The sequence below is a fragment of the Megascapheus bottae genome, chromosome 21 (assembly GCF_031878675.1).
Source record: "Megascapheus bottae isolate mThoBot1 chromosome 21, mThoBot2.hap1, whole genome shotgun sequence".
In the NCBI taxonomy this organism is placed as follows: Eukaryota; Metazoa; Chordata; class Mammalia; order Rodentia; family Geomyidae; genus Megascapheus; species Megascapheus bottae.
Genome location: NC_143529.1, coordinates 23,117,203 through 23,135,671, shown reverse-complemented (window position 1 = coordinate 23,135,671; position 18,469 = coordinate 23,117,203). Strand labels below are relative to the sequence as shown.

Below are 18,469 nucleotides of genomic sequence, written 5' to 3'. Positions count from 1 at the left end.
CTATCTGACCCAAAGTTAACTCTCCACTCTTAGCTAATATCCTTCTTAACACCATACTATTTATGATTACAAGGGTAATAAAAGTGTCCATTCCTCAGAATTGTCAATGTAGGACAGATACCAGAGAGAGGATCCTGACAGAGGGCCAGACCAGCCTGTATCCAAAGCAAAATGGAGAAACTTACAAACATCTAAATGTAATAAAGGCTGGGGGTGGGGAAGGATCTGAAAAGGCAACTGACTGTTGCCTTTTTATGAAGGAGATGAAGTAAAGAAATACACCAATTTCTAGGATGCCACCACCCAGGGGATAACAATTTAGAGCCAGGTAAAGATAAGAAAAGACACAGAGATGGTTGGGGGCAGGGGGCAGTGTGGTCAGATTGTAAGAGAACAGGAAATAGAGGGTGAGACACTGAGAAGCCCCTAGTGGAAATGGATGGGAAGTGCTAGGCAAAAGAGAGCTGATGCTCTGAGTTTCCAAAGTGGTTGATAAAGAATATGAGGGCTGAGAGGTTAAGTGTTGGATGAGCCAAAGGCAGGCAGTAGGCACAGCTTTGCTGCTGAGGACCAAGGAAAGGGAGTTCACAGACTCAAGACTGCCAGAATAAAAACGCAAAGCCCAAAAGCCAAAAGGGAAGGTTCTAAGGCAAATTGAGGGAACTAAAGTTTATCCCAGATCTAAACATCATGAAGGTAGACATTATTAGATAAGAGAGATTGCTATAATAACAATGGAAGGAAGGTGAAAGAAAACACATGGGGAAGTCCTGCAGCTTGGGGAGTGTTTTATGTTGTAAATCTCTGCAGGGCAAATGTAGGCTTTACTTGTACCCAAGGATCAAAGAGAGAAGAACATGGCGACCATCTCACAGCTGGAGATAGTTCACCCTCTTGCTGTTTCCTGAACCTCAATAATTAACACATTTTCTGGACCTAAAGAACATGAGTGCAAACCAAGAGAGGTAGCTCATGCCATAATACAAGCTACTCAGGAAGCTGAGACCTGATGTTCCTGTTCAAAGCCAACCAGAGCTCTAACTCTTATCACCAATTAATCACTAGAAAAGAGGAAGTGGGACTGTAGCTCCAGGGTTAGGGCTATAGCCTTGAGCTGAGAGCTCAGGGACAGTGCCCAAGCCCAGAGTTCCAACCCCAAGACCAAAAAAAAGGAATATGTATGCATGTGTATGTTTGCATTTAGGAATATGTATGCATGTGTATATTACAATATCAGACAAAACCAAGTAAAGGTACTATCAGAGAGGCAGGGAAGTGTCAAAGGGAAAGCCCATTTCCACACATTACATTGGGTGCACCCATAATTACCTCTGAAAGATTGTGCCTGGTGAATAAAATGGAAAAGGTTATCCAGCAGAATGGAGGATGTAATATGGCTTGCTTGTTATAAGTTATGCCTAATAATTTTCAGAGAAATCAAATTTTGATTTGGAAACTAATTGCTATCTTCTCTAGAGATGCAACAATGAGTGCTCTAGTGTTATATTTGTACATCATTTCCTCCAAATAGGAAAATCAGGGGAACACCTCTTTTATGACTGTATTTCTATCTGCCTTCAGAAAAGTAAATTTTACTGAAGTGGCAACTAAAAGTGATAAGTAAGGGAGATTTGTGGATTGCACAAAAAGAGAGTTTGTTCCAAATCCCAAAGAAATGGCTTTTTGAGTTAGTCATGCATTACATCTTATCCTCCTCCTCTGCCCAGCCCTCAATATTGTCAGACAGCAAAACTCAATAAGGTTTGGTCTTAGCCAATGTCTGGGGATACAGGGAGCCAAGCTCTTTGTATCCCTTAGCACCAGACAGACTGTCCTAGCCCCCCCCCCAACTGTCTCTGACATGTTCAATAGGATATGATGATAATTTTACCACCATCATCTTCATCAAAGAAGCATAGCTTGAAGAATTGTCTATCAATAAAGAATGCTTGGTGTTACTCAGTATCCATGTCTGATCTTCCTCTAATGTTCCAGAGGTCCCCAAGAACATGGATCAATTTTTGTCACTTTTCACAGCTCTATCTTTTTACCATATACTACCCATTCTCCATCAGACAAACATCACACACAGAAACAAACTTATAAAGGGGTTGGAGGAATTGAACCAGGAATCTGAACAATCTCTAGAAACCTGTCCAAGAAGGTCTGAGAAGATGAGAGCCTTCTCTCACATTGTAATGATGCGATTTTAATTTGGGTGGAGTCTTAAGTAATTCTCATGACCCTTGGTGGCTAATATCTATTAATGGGAGAGGGAATTAACTAGTAAAAGAAGTCTGTTGGTACAAGTAAGGTTGTCATGTAGATCAAAAAAGAAAAAAAAATAGAGAAGACTGGGCATGATGGGGCATGCCTGCAATACCAGTCAGAACTTGGGAGGTTGCAATAGTAGACTTCTGAGTTTGAGACCTGCCTGGGCCAGATAATGAGACCCCAAGAAAGAGAGAGCGGGTGGAAGGAAGGAAAGAAGGGAGATTGGGAAGGAAGGATGGAGGGAGGGAGGCAAGAAGGGAGGGAGGGAGAATTAGAAAAGGGGGAAATATGGGCAAGGGAAAGAGTAGGAGCAAAGGAAAATAAAAGAGAAGAAAGCAATTTGTCATGGAAAATCTATTCATTTATTATTTCTATCATTCATTCAATAAGCATGCTGAGTGTTGATGTTGATTAAGTATTCTGAACACAGTTCATTCTCACAATAATCCTAGGAGCTAGGTGGGATTTCCATTTTAGAGTTTATTCAGCTAAGAATGGAAGTGTTTACGGGTGGAATCTAGGTTACACAGCTAAAGGCAATGTATTATACTCTTGTATTCTACCCAAAGCCACTGTCCTAAGGCCTTGTGTTCCAGAACTTCCAATCCCAACCATTCTATCCGTCCATTCTCTTTGATATCACATGCTAATGGAGAGTGATAAATCTGGATTTTTGAATCATTAATTCAATGTGACCAATCTAGGATCTTCCTGATACAAGCAGGTGATTTAGTCCCCTACAACTACAATAGCTTTAGATTCTAATCACTTTGGTCCCTGGTTGGCTTGGCCGGTGGCACTCTACTAGAGACTCCAACTCTAGATCTACTACCACAATCAGGTATCAATCCTGGTTCTTCTTAATACACTTGGAACTCTCTACCGCTTTAAAGGCCTACAACAGAAAGAACTCCATTTCCTTCTTTTATCCTCCCACATGTCCCATCTCCTCAGTGCAGAACCCACTCTCAGTTTTGTTAAAGCTCACCTGAGTGTGTGGAAAAGCATACTACCTCCTAGAGTCCTCTGCTTCACCAGAACTTTCAGAGCAAGCCAACTTGATGTGTGTATCTCCTGTAACTCGTACCTCACAGCTCAAGTATCCACAGCCTCGTTTGCATATGAGGTCACTGAGAGATTAAATAATATCCCCTAAGGTTACATAGCAAAGAACTTACAAATTTGAGACAGGAGCCCAGATCTGATTCTAACTTGTTTCCTTCGCCATCAAACTAGATGATTCTCCAAAAGTAAATATGAAGATAGTGAATGAGTGGGAAAACAACCTAGGCCCAAAGAAAGCCAACTTCTCACTTCTCAGAAGGCAAGAAACCACTACCCAAGTTTTGAAAAGACTCTGAAATGCCTCCTAGAAGGCTCAGGACTACATGCAATGACCTCACATCCTGTGCTCTGTCCCATCTTCCTCAGCTGTCTAACAGTACCCTAACACAGATACCTACACACCTTTCTGCAGCTCTCAGGCCAATTTCTATGAAACGCAAAAGAAAATCTGTGTGAAAAGAAAAGACGTGATGACCTTTTTGAGAGTGGAAACTTGGGAGGGAGCAAAAGGGGAACAAAAGAAGGAATGAGGGAGGGAGGGAAAGAAGGGAGGGAGGGAAAGACAAGGAGAGAGGGAAGGAGGAGCAGAGATGGGGGAAGAAGAAGAGAAGGAGGAGGAGGAAGAGAAGGAGGAGGAAGAGCAGAGAGAAAGAGAATGAGAGAAGAGCGAGAAAGGGTGTGTGTATGTTTTCTTTCAGGCTGGGATGGAACCCAAGGAGATGTAATGGGATATGGTTACAGATTACAAAAGTTTTGTTACAGCTGTAATAGCCTTTCACAAAGCATGGCCCTCCAGAGAACCATATTTCATCTCCGCTTTCCCTACCACACAAGAGAGGGTGAGTAGCTGAAAGGCAAGATTGGAAAGTCACAAGGGAGCTGAGCAAGCTCTGACATCTCTGTGACACTCCCATCAAACCCAAATGAACTGGACCCAAATGCGCTTGTCATAACAGGCTTTGGATCGCATCCCTGTCATCTGTTTATTTTTTTTTTCACACTCCTTTTTGGAGATGTATTGCCTAGCAACCTTCTGTCTTGTTCTAAACAGCCAGGCACACAATGGTCCACACACACTTAGAGACACTGGGATAATATTTGAGTGTCTCTGGTGAACTTGCTAGAACCAACAGATCATATGCTTGGAAGAGTCAGTTCCTAGAATTCGGGTTGGTCAGAGCCCTGTCATTGGCCTCCCTGCAGAGTATGGAAGGGCACCTCTCTGCTTCATGGTATAATAATAGAGAAAGCCCTAGAGGGATTTACCAGAGGCTGACAGGCCTGAGCCTGGCTCTAGAGGAACGAATACCACGAGCGCTCTCAGGCTGCTGAGTCTTTTGGATCAGGACCCACAACTGCCTGAGGATGTACTGAAGGTTTTGACTCACTTCACATACAACAGAAGCCCCAGTGGGATCAACATCCTATTCGGAACTGGAGAGGAAGCTGGGCTGCCCCAGGCTTTATTATACCCCGTACAGCCTTACTCAGAGCGTTCCCATCTGAATTTAGGATGGAGACTGGTGCTCCACCAGAGGCCCCGACTCTGACTTGTTCTATTGAGAAGGGGCCCCCGGTATGGGTTTATAATCTAAAGCCACTAACTGTCCCTTGTGCATGAAACTGGCTACTTAGTTTAACTGTTTGCTTGTAAAATTAAAAAAAAAAAAAGATTATCAGTTCAGAAAAGTGCACCAAGCAAATGTACACTCAGATCATCCTAAGGAACACTGGATGTCGTTACTGCTGAAACAAGGTGGACATCCCCTCCACGTATCCCGCCTCAATCTGATGGCCCCCACTTCCTCTGGAAATGACGGTTCCAGTGATTTTACACCAGACCCTTCTTGGCATCCAAAACAAGGGCATTTACAGATGGTATAGTGCAAGTCTTAAAACCATGGTGTGTCTTCTCCATCACTTCATCTACAAGTCTCCCTGCTCTCCTCTTCAAATCAAACAGCCCAGATTCTTTGGGACCATTATTTGAGCAGACTGTAATGCCAGGCACATGAGGGAGGGAGAAAGAAGGGGAGGGGACAGGGAGAGAGAACAATGATTAGGCTGGATTTCTCCTTTGACCACCCTCTGGGTTTGATGAGCACTTTAGAAGCTGTGATTTAAGAAGTGCTGTCCAGGCTCTGGACTCCTCCTATCCTACCACTCTATTGACAGAGCCCCTGTACTAACAGGGGCCTGTGAAGTCATAACACATGCAGGAGTAGGTTCCATAGCTGTTGCAATTGTCCCAAGTCAAAACCCTACAGCTTTATTCCTGTTAAGAGCACATCTGACAAGACAGAGACACCCTGGTAACCAGAGAAGCCAGTGGGGAGTTGGACCGCCTGCCTGCCTTTCCAGCCTCCATAATTGGTGTGCTCAGTCTGAACGTCTTCTAACCTTGCTCTGGGCCTCAGTTTCTTACCCTGGCAGCATGCAGATGAGCACATCCATCACATGTGATCAGGAGTGTTTGCAGAGCCCCTGCTCCCTGGAGAGGAAGGCACCTGTGTAAACACAGAGAGAGGCCTGATACACTTGTCAGATGCACTCTACGGAAGGACCACGGAGGCTGCAGCCCTGATGTTGCAGGAACAATGACATTTCTGTTTGCCCAGCTGACTCTCACCTTCCCCTCTGCTACACCCATCTCTGGCTCGACTGTTTTCTCTGCTGCAGAGGCCGTAGCCAGGGACTGAGTCTGTAAGAGACAGCTCCAATTTGAGACAAAGTCACTTCGATGGTAAAAACTCATGGTGAGATGTCTGGACTCTTCTGCTATCCACAACTTGTATACATCTCTGCTGAAGGAGAGAGTGTTTGGGGCAGAGATTTGAGAGGCAGAAGAGAACCCACCTAATTTAATTCCAAGGTAGCCCTGACTCTCCCAGGGGTGCTCAGGGAACCATGAGCCCTTCCACCCACAGTGGACCCACCAAGGAGCTCCCTTAAGTCCGCAGACTGTGAGACTCACATTCAACTTATACACGTGTGTGTGCTCAGCAAAGAGAGGAAGAGCGATAACTGCCCATCACCTCCCTCTGTAAGCTGGATCTTGAGAAGTGTGAAATGAAAATTTGCATTTCCTTCTGTCCAGCTCAGAACCATTTGCCTTGTGAGTAACTGGCCAAAATATTGTTTTCTTCCATGTGATCTCAAACCCAGACTGGCAGAGCATATTTCAATCATTTCACAGGACCAGCTTGTCTCTAAAATTGGACCTGATTACTGTTTCTTTAGTTTAAAACCCTTAAAGTGAGGATTCTGTAAAAGGCTGTCTTTCTAAGAAGTTGTCGTGAATAATCCTGACTATCTACTGTCAAGCCTGAGTGACTTGGCCTACATACTTTTCCTTCCCCAGCTACCCCGCTAGTTAGATTTGCTCCTAATTACAGATCCATTTAGTTTATGGAAAGATGGTGTGTTCGGGAGTCCCCAGGTAAATTATCACTGCCTGTCAACCACTTGGGCAGAATGAATGGATGCCAAGCCTTTGGAGAGTGAGGTCTAGAAAGGATTTCTGCTTATTGCCAGCAAGAGAGGGAGGTCATGAGATTAGAGAGTTGACAGAGGAGGGTCGGCCTGTGGGGGCCCAGGATAAAAGAAGATAGAATGTGAAAAAGAGAGAAGATATTCCAATAAAAGAACCTGGCCTTCAAAGTTCTGCTCTTACTGTTGACTGAAGATCAGCCATGCTTTCTAGGGTGGCTTCCAGCTCTGATATGACAGGTAGAGGGAAATCTACTATGAGGAGGAGGAGCAGGGGAGGTTCTTCGATAGAGGATGATTTTTTCTTTTTTCTTTCTTTTTTTTTTTTTTTTTTTTTTGTCAGTCGTGGGGCTTGAACTCTGGGCCTGAATGTTGTCCCTGAGCTCTTCAGCTTAAAGCTACCGCCCTATCCCTTAAGCCACACAGCGCTAGTGTGATTGATTAATTGGAGATAAAAGTTTCAGGGTTTTAGGAAAAAACAAGATGATTGTGAGGGGGTGGTTGGGGAAGAGGACAAAAACATGGTGTATCAGTGTTAGAGAAGTTATGTACCCACTACCTGACAAATTTAACTGTAACTCCTCTATATATTACCCTGACAATAAAATACAATAAAAAATTTAAAAAAAAAAGAGTTTCAGGGTTTTAGTGCCCGGGGCTAACTTTGATCCTCAAACCTCACCCTCCTGAGTAAGCTAGGATTACAGGTGTGAGCCACCATGCCAGGATAATGTTGATCTTTGAAAAACGCTGAATCTCTAACTCCAGGGACACAGAGCTGAGAGACAAGGGGTTGGTAGACCATGTCATAAGAATGTTCTAGGACTTGCTTGATAGAACAACCAGACATTCAACACTAAAGGTTTCAGATAAGTTAGATAGATAACTATTAGCTAGATAATAGATAAATATTACAATCACAATATCCAGTTATCTTTACACTCTATTCCAATTTCCTCTTTCCCTGTCTGGGCCTTGGTAGCTTTGTCTACAATTGATTTTTTTTTTTCCCTGACATTTTTTTTTCTGTATTATATTCTCTGTGGTTTTATTCCATGCAGTTCAGGCTACCTGTGTGGATTTTCAGGGTTCTTTCCATTTTTTCTGTTGTTGGTCTTGGTGGGACTCAGTTCTTGTGTTTCAGTGACTTCCCGGCCTGTTTCAGAGTTTTTCCCTCCATGCCCTCTACCCTTTTCAAGTCTCTTCTTTCACATCCATATGAACTGAGTGAGACTGGGGTTAGGGTATGAGTCAGTGCCCAGAAGGAAGGCTGAATTCTTCTTCATGGGCAATTGAGTAGATTGTTCTGGAAAAGGCTAAAATTGGCAATTGAGTAGATTGTTCTGGAAAAGGCTAAAAATTAGAGAAAATAACAGATTGGAGAGATAAAATTAGGGAGTTGGGGGAAGCAATGCTAAGAATGAAAAGGGAGGAATCACATGGATTTATGAAGGTATGAAACCAAGAGGTCAGATTTTTCTTAAAAAAATAAAACAAAAAAACAAACAACAACAACAATTGAAAAAAAAAAAAAAACAACAACAGAGGAGTCGCCCGGTCGTAGCCTTGAAGTTTATCTTCAAGGCTAAATTCAAAGCAGATGTGTCCATACTCCTCTCAGCTGACTCAGCCCAGACAGGGCTTTGATAGGATCAGTCATATTTGAAATTTGGACCTTCTCTCTCATGCCATCAAGTAAATGAGTTGCGCATTCACCCTTCCTGAAAGCCTATTTGCCTGGGTTTTGTTAAACTTTGAGACTCCGGGAGATCCATCAGTGTAAAAAACCTAAAGTCAATCTATATCTCATTTGCTTAAATCCATGGATAAACTAGAGAATGGAGGTAGTATTTTAGGCTACGAGCATTTTATAGTATCGTGGTATATTTTGGGGACTCTACTTGTTAAATATTTCCCTTACCTCTCCTCAAAACAGTTCATGTCAGCCTAAAACCTGAACAATGACCTTATTTATAAACAGAGTCCTTATAAAGGTGATCAGGTGAAGATGACATCATACTGGAATCAGTTGGGCCCTACATCCAACATGACTGGCCTCCTTATGAGAAGAAACTTAAGACACGAAGACACAGGCTGCCAGAAGAGGCTGTGTGAAGATAGCAGCAGACCCTGGACTGCTACCACTATAAGCAAATGAATCCCAATGATAATGGAAACCATTAGAGGCTGGAAGAAACAAGGTAAGATCTTTTCCCAGAGTATCTTGACTTTAGGCTTTTAGCTTTCAGAACCCTGAGGGAAGAACGGTACTTAGAACACCTAGTTTGTGGTACCTTTATGGCAGCCTAGAGAACAAATCAGTGTCTTCTATCCATACATTAAGTGTATGGACAGTGTCCTCTGTGTGGTCCATACATTAAGACTTATCTGACCTTTGTCTGCTGGCATCTTTCTGGTTGCACCAGGACCAAGACTCAGTGGTCACCAAGCCATCATTCTGATCTTGAGTGATCTCCTGACGGCCTCTTGTTATTGTCATGCCTTTCATCAAACATGCTTTTGTGGGGGATTGCTCGATTGTGGGTCTGTTGCCTTTTAGTCCTCGCTGTGTTTTATTTTGGTTTCTCATAAATATAGAAGCCCATTTGGAGAGAAGCCTGCCTTGGCAAGCAGGCCTTTGGCAGTTCTGACGGCTTTGCATATCTCTCAGATGAGTTATGAGTGAATGGGGATTGGGGACTGGGCCTCAGTCCCCCAGTCCCCTGAGGCCTGCGGTTCTCCCAAAGAAAGTGACCCAGCAGTTCCCTTCAACCTTCCTCGCTTTTCCAGGAACAGGACAGCCACTTGGCTAGAGGCAGATGAAGAAGAAGTAGGCTAACAATCGCACTCTCTCATCTCCCTGCTTCTCACAAACTAGTTCTAAACCATGGTGGAGAGTTTTCAAAGAGCTGTGCTTTGTTCATAAGATTTCTGAGAAAAATCTTCTGGCATAGCCTGATCCAGGGCTACTGGTTCCTGGCTTGAAGAGAGGCTCGTGGGCTGGGAGTTTGGCCTAGTGGTTAAAGTGCTTGCCTAGCATGCACGAAGACCCGGGTTCGATTCCTTGGTACCACATACATACAAAAAAAAAAAAGCCGGAAGTGGTGCTGAGGCTCAAGTGGTAGAGCTCTAACCTTGAGAAAGTCCAAGGACAGAGCTGAGGCCTTGAGCTCAAGCCCAGGACTGGCAAAAAAAAGAGAGAGAGAGAGAGAGAGAGAGAGAGAGACTCGTGCCAGACATGTGCTGGGAAATATTATCAGAAGGCTAGAGAGACTCCAAAGGTGACAGCAGCAGAGGCCGCCAGACAGATACCTGAGCCAGCAGAGTGGGTCTGGCCAAATGAGAAGTACAACATTGTCCTGAGCTGATACCAACAAATTTTACTCCTGCAATGGCAGTGGTGCTCTCACTCTCTCCAAGCTCCCTGGAAATTATTCTTTCTATGATCCCTAATCAGAGCTGAGAAATTCTAGCATGGTTACTCTACTCCAGGCCTGGACTGCTAGACCAGCAGGACTAGAAAGAACCACAGGGACCCCTGAGGCTGGTGGTCTCCAAAGAAGAGTGTGTGCACTGTACGAATTGAGCAAGACAATCCACTAGGGTGTGGGAAGAAAATACTGAAGCTTCTAGCTCTATTTATTCTACTCTCAAAAACCAAAAAGGGGGAGTGATTATTAATAGCCAAGACAAGTATAGACAGCAATAAATCTATATAGTTTGTCAACATGCAAATATAAGATATGAGTACTCTAATTAGAAAAAAATAAAATAAAAAAGAGACCACCATTGTAGTCTGGAAGTATCAAAGCATGTGCCAAGAGTAGGTAGTGGGAGGCAGAAGTGGGTAATTGAGTAAGTACCTTATCAGGCAATTCAGTTTTGCTTTTTAGGATCTGTACCCTGAATTTCTGCATTATGATTTTTATGATGAAAAAGTTTTACTAAAAAGTAAAAGTATATAGTTGAACAAAACGAAGGCGCTATTTCAGCTCCCTTATTTTTCAGATGGGAAAACTTAAGGTCCCAGAAGAAAAGTGATTTCCCTGAGAGTCATACAAATCCCTCCCCCACTCACAGTTCAGTGTTTGCCCAGGCGATGTGTGCTCTGGAGCACGTTCTCTGTCTGCGTGACCTTACATAACCAGGCAGAACCAGAAAGAGACCAATGGGCAACATGGAGTCTCTCCCCCAGACATTATCCACAATCTCACAACAGAGCCAAATGAAACTTTGCTGCCTGCTGGGAGGTGAGGCAGCCTTGGCGCCCTCAGCTCCTGGCTGGCTGCTGGAAGCACATGCTAACTTGCCTGTTTCTCAGCCCATGGCCAGTGACCTCCTCCATGGCTACAGAGGCAGGACCAGGAGGAAGACACCCATTAGATTTTCTCAGAGGTCTCCCTCATTGCTGTTGACATGCACAAAGGCCCCTAGGAGACGCACAGCACATCCAGATACCTAGTGGCTCTTCCCTCCCATTCTCTACACTGTCACACTTGTTGCTACCATCCCACTGTCCCCACACACACACCCGTGCTCCTGAGGGTGTTACTGCCCTCTGGTGCTCCCACATCCTCCATGGTTTTGGAAAGCTTGATGTGGGCAAGGCCCTTGGGGAAACTAGAAGAAAGGGAAGAGACTCTTTACCTCCTACTTTCAGTGTGGGGAGGAGGAAATAGGTCCCTCTTTTTTATTCTTCCATACTTTAGCTCTTTATACTAAAATAAAGCTTTGCTTAAAGAAAAAAAAAAAGGCAAAAAATGAGGAAGGAAGGAAAGAAGGAAGACACCTCAGACCAAAATCACTAGAAGGCCAATTCAGTAAACACAGAAAAGGGAATAAACAAAATACAGGAAATCAAGAAAATGACAGAAAACACGAAAATCTCTATACTAACCTTAAGCAGTAATGGACTTGATCCCCTAACCAAAAGAAAAAGAACAGCAGATTGGATTAAAAAAAAAAAAAGAAGAAGGGGCCAGGAGTTTGGCCTAGTGGTTAAAGTGCTTGCCTAGCATGCATGAAGACCCGGGTTCGATTCCTCGGTACCACACACATAGAAAAAAGCCAGCAGTGGTGCTGAGGCTCAAGTGGTAGAGCTCTAGCCTTGAGAAAGTCCAAGGACAGTACTCAGGCCCTGAGCTCAAGCCCAGCACTGGCAAAAAAAAAAAAAAAAAAAAGAAGAAGATCCATCTAATGTTTGCATTCTGTTTAGGGTTACTTTTTAATTGATTAATGCTTCCATTAATTATAATATATCATTTTAAATATATTACCTGTATGTCACATTTATTAAATAAATAAAAGATGTTAACCTCTCATCTTAGGTAAATGAATTCAGATACAGATATTTGCACAAAATAATACACTTTTAAATATAAATATATATATGTAATTCAGAAATAGAATACCTTGACTTTAAATAATTTTCAGAAATAGCTATTCCTTTTATTGCTAGGTTGATTATATAATGAATGTTATATTAAAGGTTAGTAAGCAAGGAGTATAAATAAAATTTCATACATACAGCATCAGAAAAGGAAAGATTCATCTTCAAAAACAAAGAACAGATGAATGAAAGAAAGGACAAGAAAGAAAGAAGGAAGGGAGGAGAAGAAGGAAGGGAAGGAGGGCAATCAGGTAGGCAGGTGGACGGGTGAGCAGAAGGACACTGGCCTTTGGGGCTCCTAACGGAGATCTAAGGATCGAAGTTTGTAGCCAGTAGGCAAGAAAGTCTGTGAGACTCTTATCTCCAATTAACCAGCAAAAACATCAGAAGTGGAGCCGTGGCTCATGTCATAGAGTTCCAGTGTGAAGAATGGGAAGAAGGCTGATTACTTAAGTGTTTTGCAGATTTAAGAGAACACAAGAAATGCTGCCATCAAGATGACATGCTATGATGTCATTTTTCCCCTCACACTTCCTGAGAGTCAGTCCTGCATCTTCAATCTGCAAGCTGCCTAGTGCTTGGCAAATATTAAATGCCATATATATGTTCTGCAAATGGACATTTACCTCGCCAACAACAAATGAACCCATCCGTGAGATGAGAAGGAGCACATTTTGAGTAATTGAAGGAGCCTTATTCAACAGAAAAGACTTGGAATCAAAAGAAAACAGATGTGCTTCAGATGGTGGAAAAAGTACTGGGAGAAAACAGAGCACTGCTATGTTGGTGATGGGTGCTAGAAGATTAGAAAGTTAAACAAAGCCAGCATGACAGACCAATACACACCTACAAGGCTGAATCCCCAGAGGTCCAGAAGCAAGATTAAAAAGAAAAAGGGAAAGCAATGGTTTAGGAAGGTGAGTTAGCAGTGGTATCAATTGTACATTCTCTTCCCTATCCTCTCTCCCTACTAGCTCTTTCTCTCCCATATTCAAGTTCACTGAATATGGGAGAGTTGACCACTGCTTAAGGTGAACAATGCTTATGATAATGTTCTCACTATTGGCCAAGAGTTAGCTATCTTTGGCTCTAACTATTCTGTGTTGCAAAGTCTTCCTGGTAAAAATGATCAACATAACTTTAAAAACATTTTTTTTTTTTTGCCAGTCCTGGGCTTGAGTTCAGGGCCTGGGTACTGTCCTTAAGCTTTCTCAAGGCTAGAGCTCCACCACTTGAGCCTCAGCACCATTTCTGGCTTTGTTTTTCTATGTATGTGATACCAAGGAATCGAACCCTGGGCCTTCATGCATGCTAGGTAAGCACTCTATCACTAGGCCAAACTCCCGGCCCAAACATAACTTTTAACACAGATAACTTACCCCAAAATATACAGTTGTTGGACTTGCCTGCTAATCAGATTAGCTCTGACACTTGACCCCAGCGGACCCCAACGTGGTTAGACTGTCCCAGGCATTCATACTTCATTTCTTCTCCCTCTAGTATCATTGCCCAGCTCCATTTTCATCTTTAACTGCTGCCATTGGTGTCTTCCTCCCTGCTTTCTTCTACTCAAAGCAGTGCCTTCCCTTTAGCACAGGGTTGTGATTTTTTACATTGAGCAATATAGCAAGGCAATGTCCCCCAAATCCAGCAGACTTAAATCTCCGTTGCCAGTCTGAGACATGGCCAAAAAGCTTATTCCAGAAACAGGAATGATGGCCATTGCTTTGTCGAACCTTCTAAGCAATTCTAACCAAACCCGAGGATCTTAAACCTATTCCAGTCTTTTTAAATAATGTGCACCAAGAGGAAATCTATCTAACTTGGCTACTCTGCCCCCACGCCATTTATCAATAGTTGTTCATGATAAACATTTCTTTCTTTCTTTCTTTCTTTCTTTCTTTCTTTCTTTCTTTCTTTCTTTCTTTTTTTGCCTGATGCCATGCTTTAGAGTTTTATTTCTATGTAAGCTTCAGTAAAGAACTAAAAAACTCTCTTCTGAGGACAGTATATATTTAAAACCTGTTTCCTGGATTTGAGAAGTCATACTATGCACAACTGTAACTGATCTCTAGATGGCAAGAGAGTGTCATAGGACACCATTGTAATATAAACACCACATATTAACTATGGCCTCAATGAATTTCTGTTACATAAGTAAATTAACTAAGGAATGGTCACAAGATGTCATTCACTTAAGTCAATCATTTTTAACTATTATAGGACTTTTTGCCTTCATTTCAGTCTTATCCAATACCTAGGAGGCTCTGTAAATCCTTCCAACTCCGAATATTTCATTACATCTGCCACTGAATGGCAGCTTAATGAAGACCCCTCAATCCTTGTCACTATTCCCATTAAAAAGTGGGTGCTGGCCAGGTGCCAGCAGCTCATACCTATCATCCTGGCTGCCCAGAAGGCTGAGATCTGAGGATTGGAGTTCAAAGCCAGACTGGGCAGGAAAGTCCATAAGACTTATTTCCACTTAACCATCAGCAAAAGAGGAAGTGGTACAGTGGCTCAAAGTGGTAGACCACTAGCCTTGAAAAAAAGGAGCTCAGGGACAATGCGCAGGCACCACAATGTCAAGAAGAAAGAAAAAAGTAGAATCTGTAACTGGACATGAGTGGCTCATGCCTCTAATTCTAGCTATTCAGGAGGCTGAGATTTGTAGCATTGAAGTTGTAAATTGGCCTGGAAAGCAAAGTCTGTGAGATTCCATCTCTAACCAGCAAAATACTGAACAGGGGGCATGGCTCAGGTGGTAGAGCACCTCTTCCAATGGTGCTGGGAGAGGAGTATGTTGTGGGTGTGGCCAGCAAGGCCAAGTCAAAAGAGATTGCCCTGGGGGATGGATCCCCCACAGGGAAGTCTTTCAAGCTAGACAAAAGGCCTAACTCCACCTAAAAACTGCTGCAGGCTCCAGCTCCTGGGCTAGCTGGCCTAGCAGCATCTTAGCAATTGGCAAGCCTCCTGTCCTGGCCAGAGCCATTCAGCCATTGCTCTTAAAGAGGACCTGCCCTATAATCTCTAGGGAGAGACAAGATACAAATGTTGTGACATTCTATGATGACTGCATTAGTTATGAAAAAATTAGCATAGAACTGCTCCCCCAATTCTAGAGGCCCCAGTCTAATCGCATGGGGAGCAGTGGCTTATTGGCCGGAAAAACAATTGGAGCTACTAAAGTTAATAAGGATCAGGCAAATACAAGTTTCAAATACAGGTTTCTTCATGATCTCCCTGCAGTAAATACACCCATGGGAGCCACCCGACCAGGGCTCCCAAGTCTTTCATCAATTCCTAATTTGTATATTTATGCTATTGAGATAAAAGATTGCTTTTTTCTAGAAACAGTGGTTTTCCTTTAACAACCTTTTTTGGAAAGACGGCCGACCACCCTGTATGTCTGTCTAAATAAGTTGTTTGGTGAGAGTGTTCATCTGAGTTTGTGTTATTGTGTTAAATGTAAGTCAATGTCTGGTTCTGTTTGAGAGTAGGTTAGGATGGCCTCCGCCGGCCAGCTACCAAGGAATGGAAATTTCCGTAGAGGAGGCACCCCCTGAATTCCCGAGCCCAGGGCCCCACGGTCTTTCCATCACTCTGGTAGTTTAAGGCCTGGCATGCCATCAGAAGTTTAGGAGTTTCTTAAAAGTCTCTGCTTCTCTGTCTTTAAAACAAAAGTTTCATTCCCACCTGGGGTAGGTCTAGGGCCTGGTATGGCCCCTCCCACTCGGCTGCAGTGGAGGTGAGCCTAGGACAGATAAAGCAGCTGCAGGCTTAGGAGTGACAGTCTAGAGACAGTGGGTGGCAGGACGCAGAATTCAGTCTTAGTTCTCCTAGGTTTAAGACTCCCACCCAACTTTCATCTGCAAAAAGTATTATAGTAAAATTGATAACCATCCTAAATATGGATCCTTGTGGTTTGTGTGTGTGTACATGAATCCTCTTAAAATGTACGGCCGATATTAATTTTCCGCACTTTAAGGTATTTATGAATATGTGTCTGAATGGGTGTGAGTAAACATGTTCAAGGTTAAATTGTCAGCATCGTAAACAATGGATAAATTCATAACTGAAACACAAGAAACTGGTTGATATGAGTTTTCTAAAGATTCTAAAATCTGCATTTAAAAGTTTACCCCTACAGGTTAAAATGGATAATGGGCCTTGTTTTAATAAAACAAAAGGGGGGAGGCAACCCCCATGACCAATTGAGGACAGCTATGCTTACATTATTTTAAATTTTTCCAAGGATCAGCCTCTGACTGCCTTTCAGAGACATTGGTCTAATCAGACACCTCTTTTAAAGGTTGAAGTCCGTTGAAGAGATCCTCTTACTGGAGAGACCCTGATCCCCTCATTCGTGTGGGGAGAGGATTTGGATGTGTCTTCCTGGTGGGAGAACCAAACCCAATTTGGGTACCAGCTAGAGATTTAAAATATTGTCAGCAAACAAAAAAATAATTACCCAAGAGCACCCCCTCTTGAGGTATGCTTTCTCCCTCTCGTTCACAGGAATAAGGAGACCATACCCGACGCCCTGCTTAGCTGTGGTTGGAATCCTCAGTCACCTTCCTTCTCCTCATCCTGAGCATCATTATCCACGCCGCCCACAAAGATGCTACCTACAATCTCAATTTGATTTCCTGAATGCAGGAGTCCTCTGAATAGTCAAGGCGTTGATCTGCATAAAAAAGCTACAGGAGGTTCTCAACTGCCACCAAAATGAACTCGATGCAAACTATCTATGGACTGGACTATGGCTGGCTCACTTACCTTCTCCCCTTTGTGGGCAGGCCCCTTGGTTACAGTGGGTGTTGTATTCACATTCACATCTTGTGTAATCCATAAGCTCCTTCAGTGTCTTAGAAAGCAGGATCAGGGAAAGCTGTTCAGCTAATGGTGTTCTGGCAACAATACGCTGTGCTATGAGATGGCGGACTGGGAACTCTGTGAGGTTGACCCCGGCCCTTACCAGGATGTGCAAGTGTACAGAAGGGTTTCCTTTGCTGAGGTTGACCATTCCCCTTATTCAAACCTCCGATTGAGTCTGCCTTGACATTCTCCCTGGCGCGTCTGTGTCTTCCCTCTGGAGAAGGGAGGGCTGGGTGAAGGCGGCCAGCCGGCCCTATCCTTTCTCGGTCTCATCTTAGTTGGGGCGTGTTCTCTTTGCCCTTCCTGCTGGTCAGGAGGCAAAGAGTGCTAAAAACCCTGACAAATATGTATCTATGACATATAAACCCTCAGCTTAATTTTAATTATGTTCTAAAATCTAAGTGCCAGTGATTGTATATAGAGATTCCCTTCTTGAATACTTGTTTGTTAAATACGTCATTTGAAATATGTTCTAAAAATTAATGGTAATAAATTCTTTAATTAAAAAAAACATATTAAGAAAAAAAAAGTTGGATGCGGGCTTGGAGATTTATCTCAGTGGAAGAGCACTTGCCAGGCTCAGGGCCTCAGCTCTGGAAGGAAAAAATGATTTTTTTTTTAAGTTGACTGTTCTATGTTTTCTTTCCTTGAGTCTGAGATGGGAAGGACTGCTTGGACACACCAAATGTGGAAGAAGTGACACTATACCAGTTTAGGTGTAACCTCTAGAACTGATAGCTTCTATGATGGTGTCCTGGAACCCGGAATTGACACGCTGACTCTTACACAGGAGAGAACACACGAAGAAGAGAAGAGATTGCATGGAAAGGAAGAGGAGCTCAGAGGGATCCAACGTTCTAATGCCTCCCTAATGGTCTAATTGTCCTCTGAGCATGTGAGCAGCCTGGAGGAACCATGGAAGAAGGTCCACATGACAGCCCCGGATGAGCTCCCAGCCAACAGCCAATAGCCACTGCCAGTGACAAGTGTGCCACGTTGATGACAGACCTACCACAATCTCCAGATGACCGTGGCCCCACCCACAAATGACTGCAGCCTCATGGCTGAGCTCAAGTGAGAGCTACTCAGCAGAGGTTCAAACACAGAGTACCAACACACAGAGTACAGACTGCCTTAACAAAGATGGTTTTAAGCCACTGAGTTTTAAGTCAGTTTGTGCCATGCATGGCAAGAAATAACCAGAATGTACTGATGGGCAATCATAGGTGAACTTGCATATTGGCCCTTCTTACAGTTTCTAAAATGCCCTGTACATGGCTTTTTCCATAGCTGAAAGAATACGTAACTTTTCACTTTCCAGAGAAGGTCACCAGAAATAAGATGGACTTCCTGTTTATGAGGTTATGAATAACC

The 18,469-nt window shown here is 43.3% G+C and overlaps 1 protein-coding gene and 1 long non-coding RNA gene across 7 annotated transcripts in view; one reads left to right on the top strand and one right to left on the bottom strand.

Annotated features, from left to right (window-relative positions):
• Nucleotides 1–18,469, bottom strand: part of LOC150048760 (uncharacterized) — a 237,125-nt gene that overhangs the window by 133,551 nt on the left and 85,105 nt on the right. The gene's annotated exons all lie outside the window — the stretch shown is intronic.
• LOC150048762 (uncharacterized) lies at nt 6,053–18,111 on the top strand. Its single transcript, XR_016539144.1, has 3 exons — nt 6,053–6,454; nt 8,810–9,029; nt 17,886–18,111. It is a non-coding gene; the product is annotated as an uncharacterized LOC150048762 (long non-coding RNA).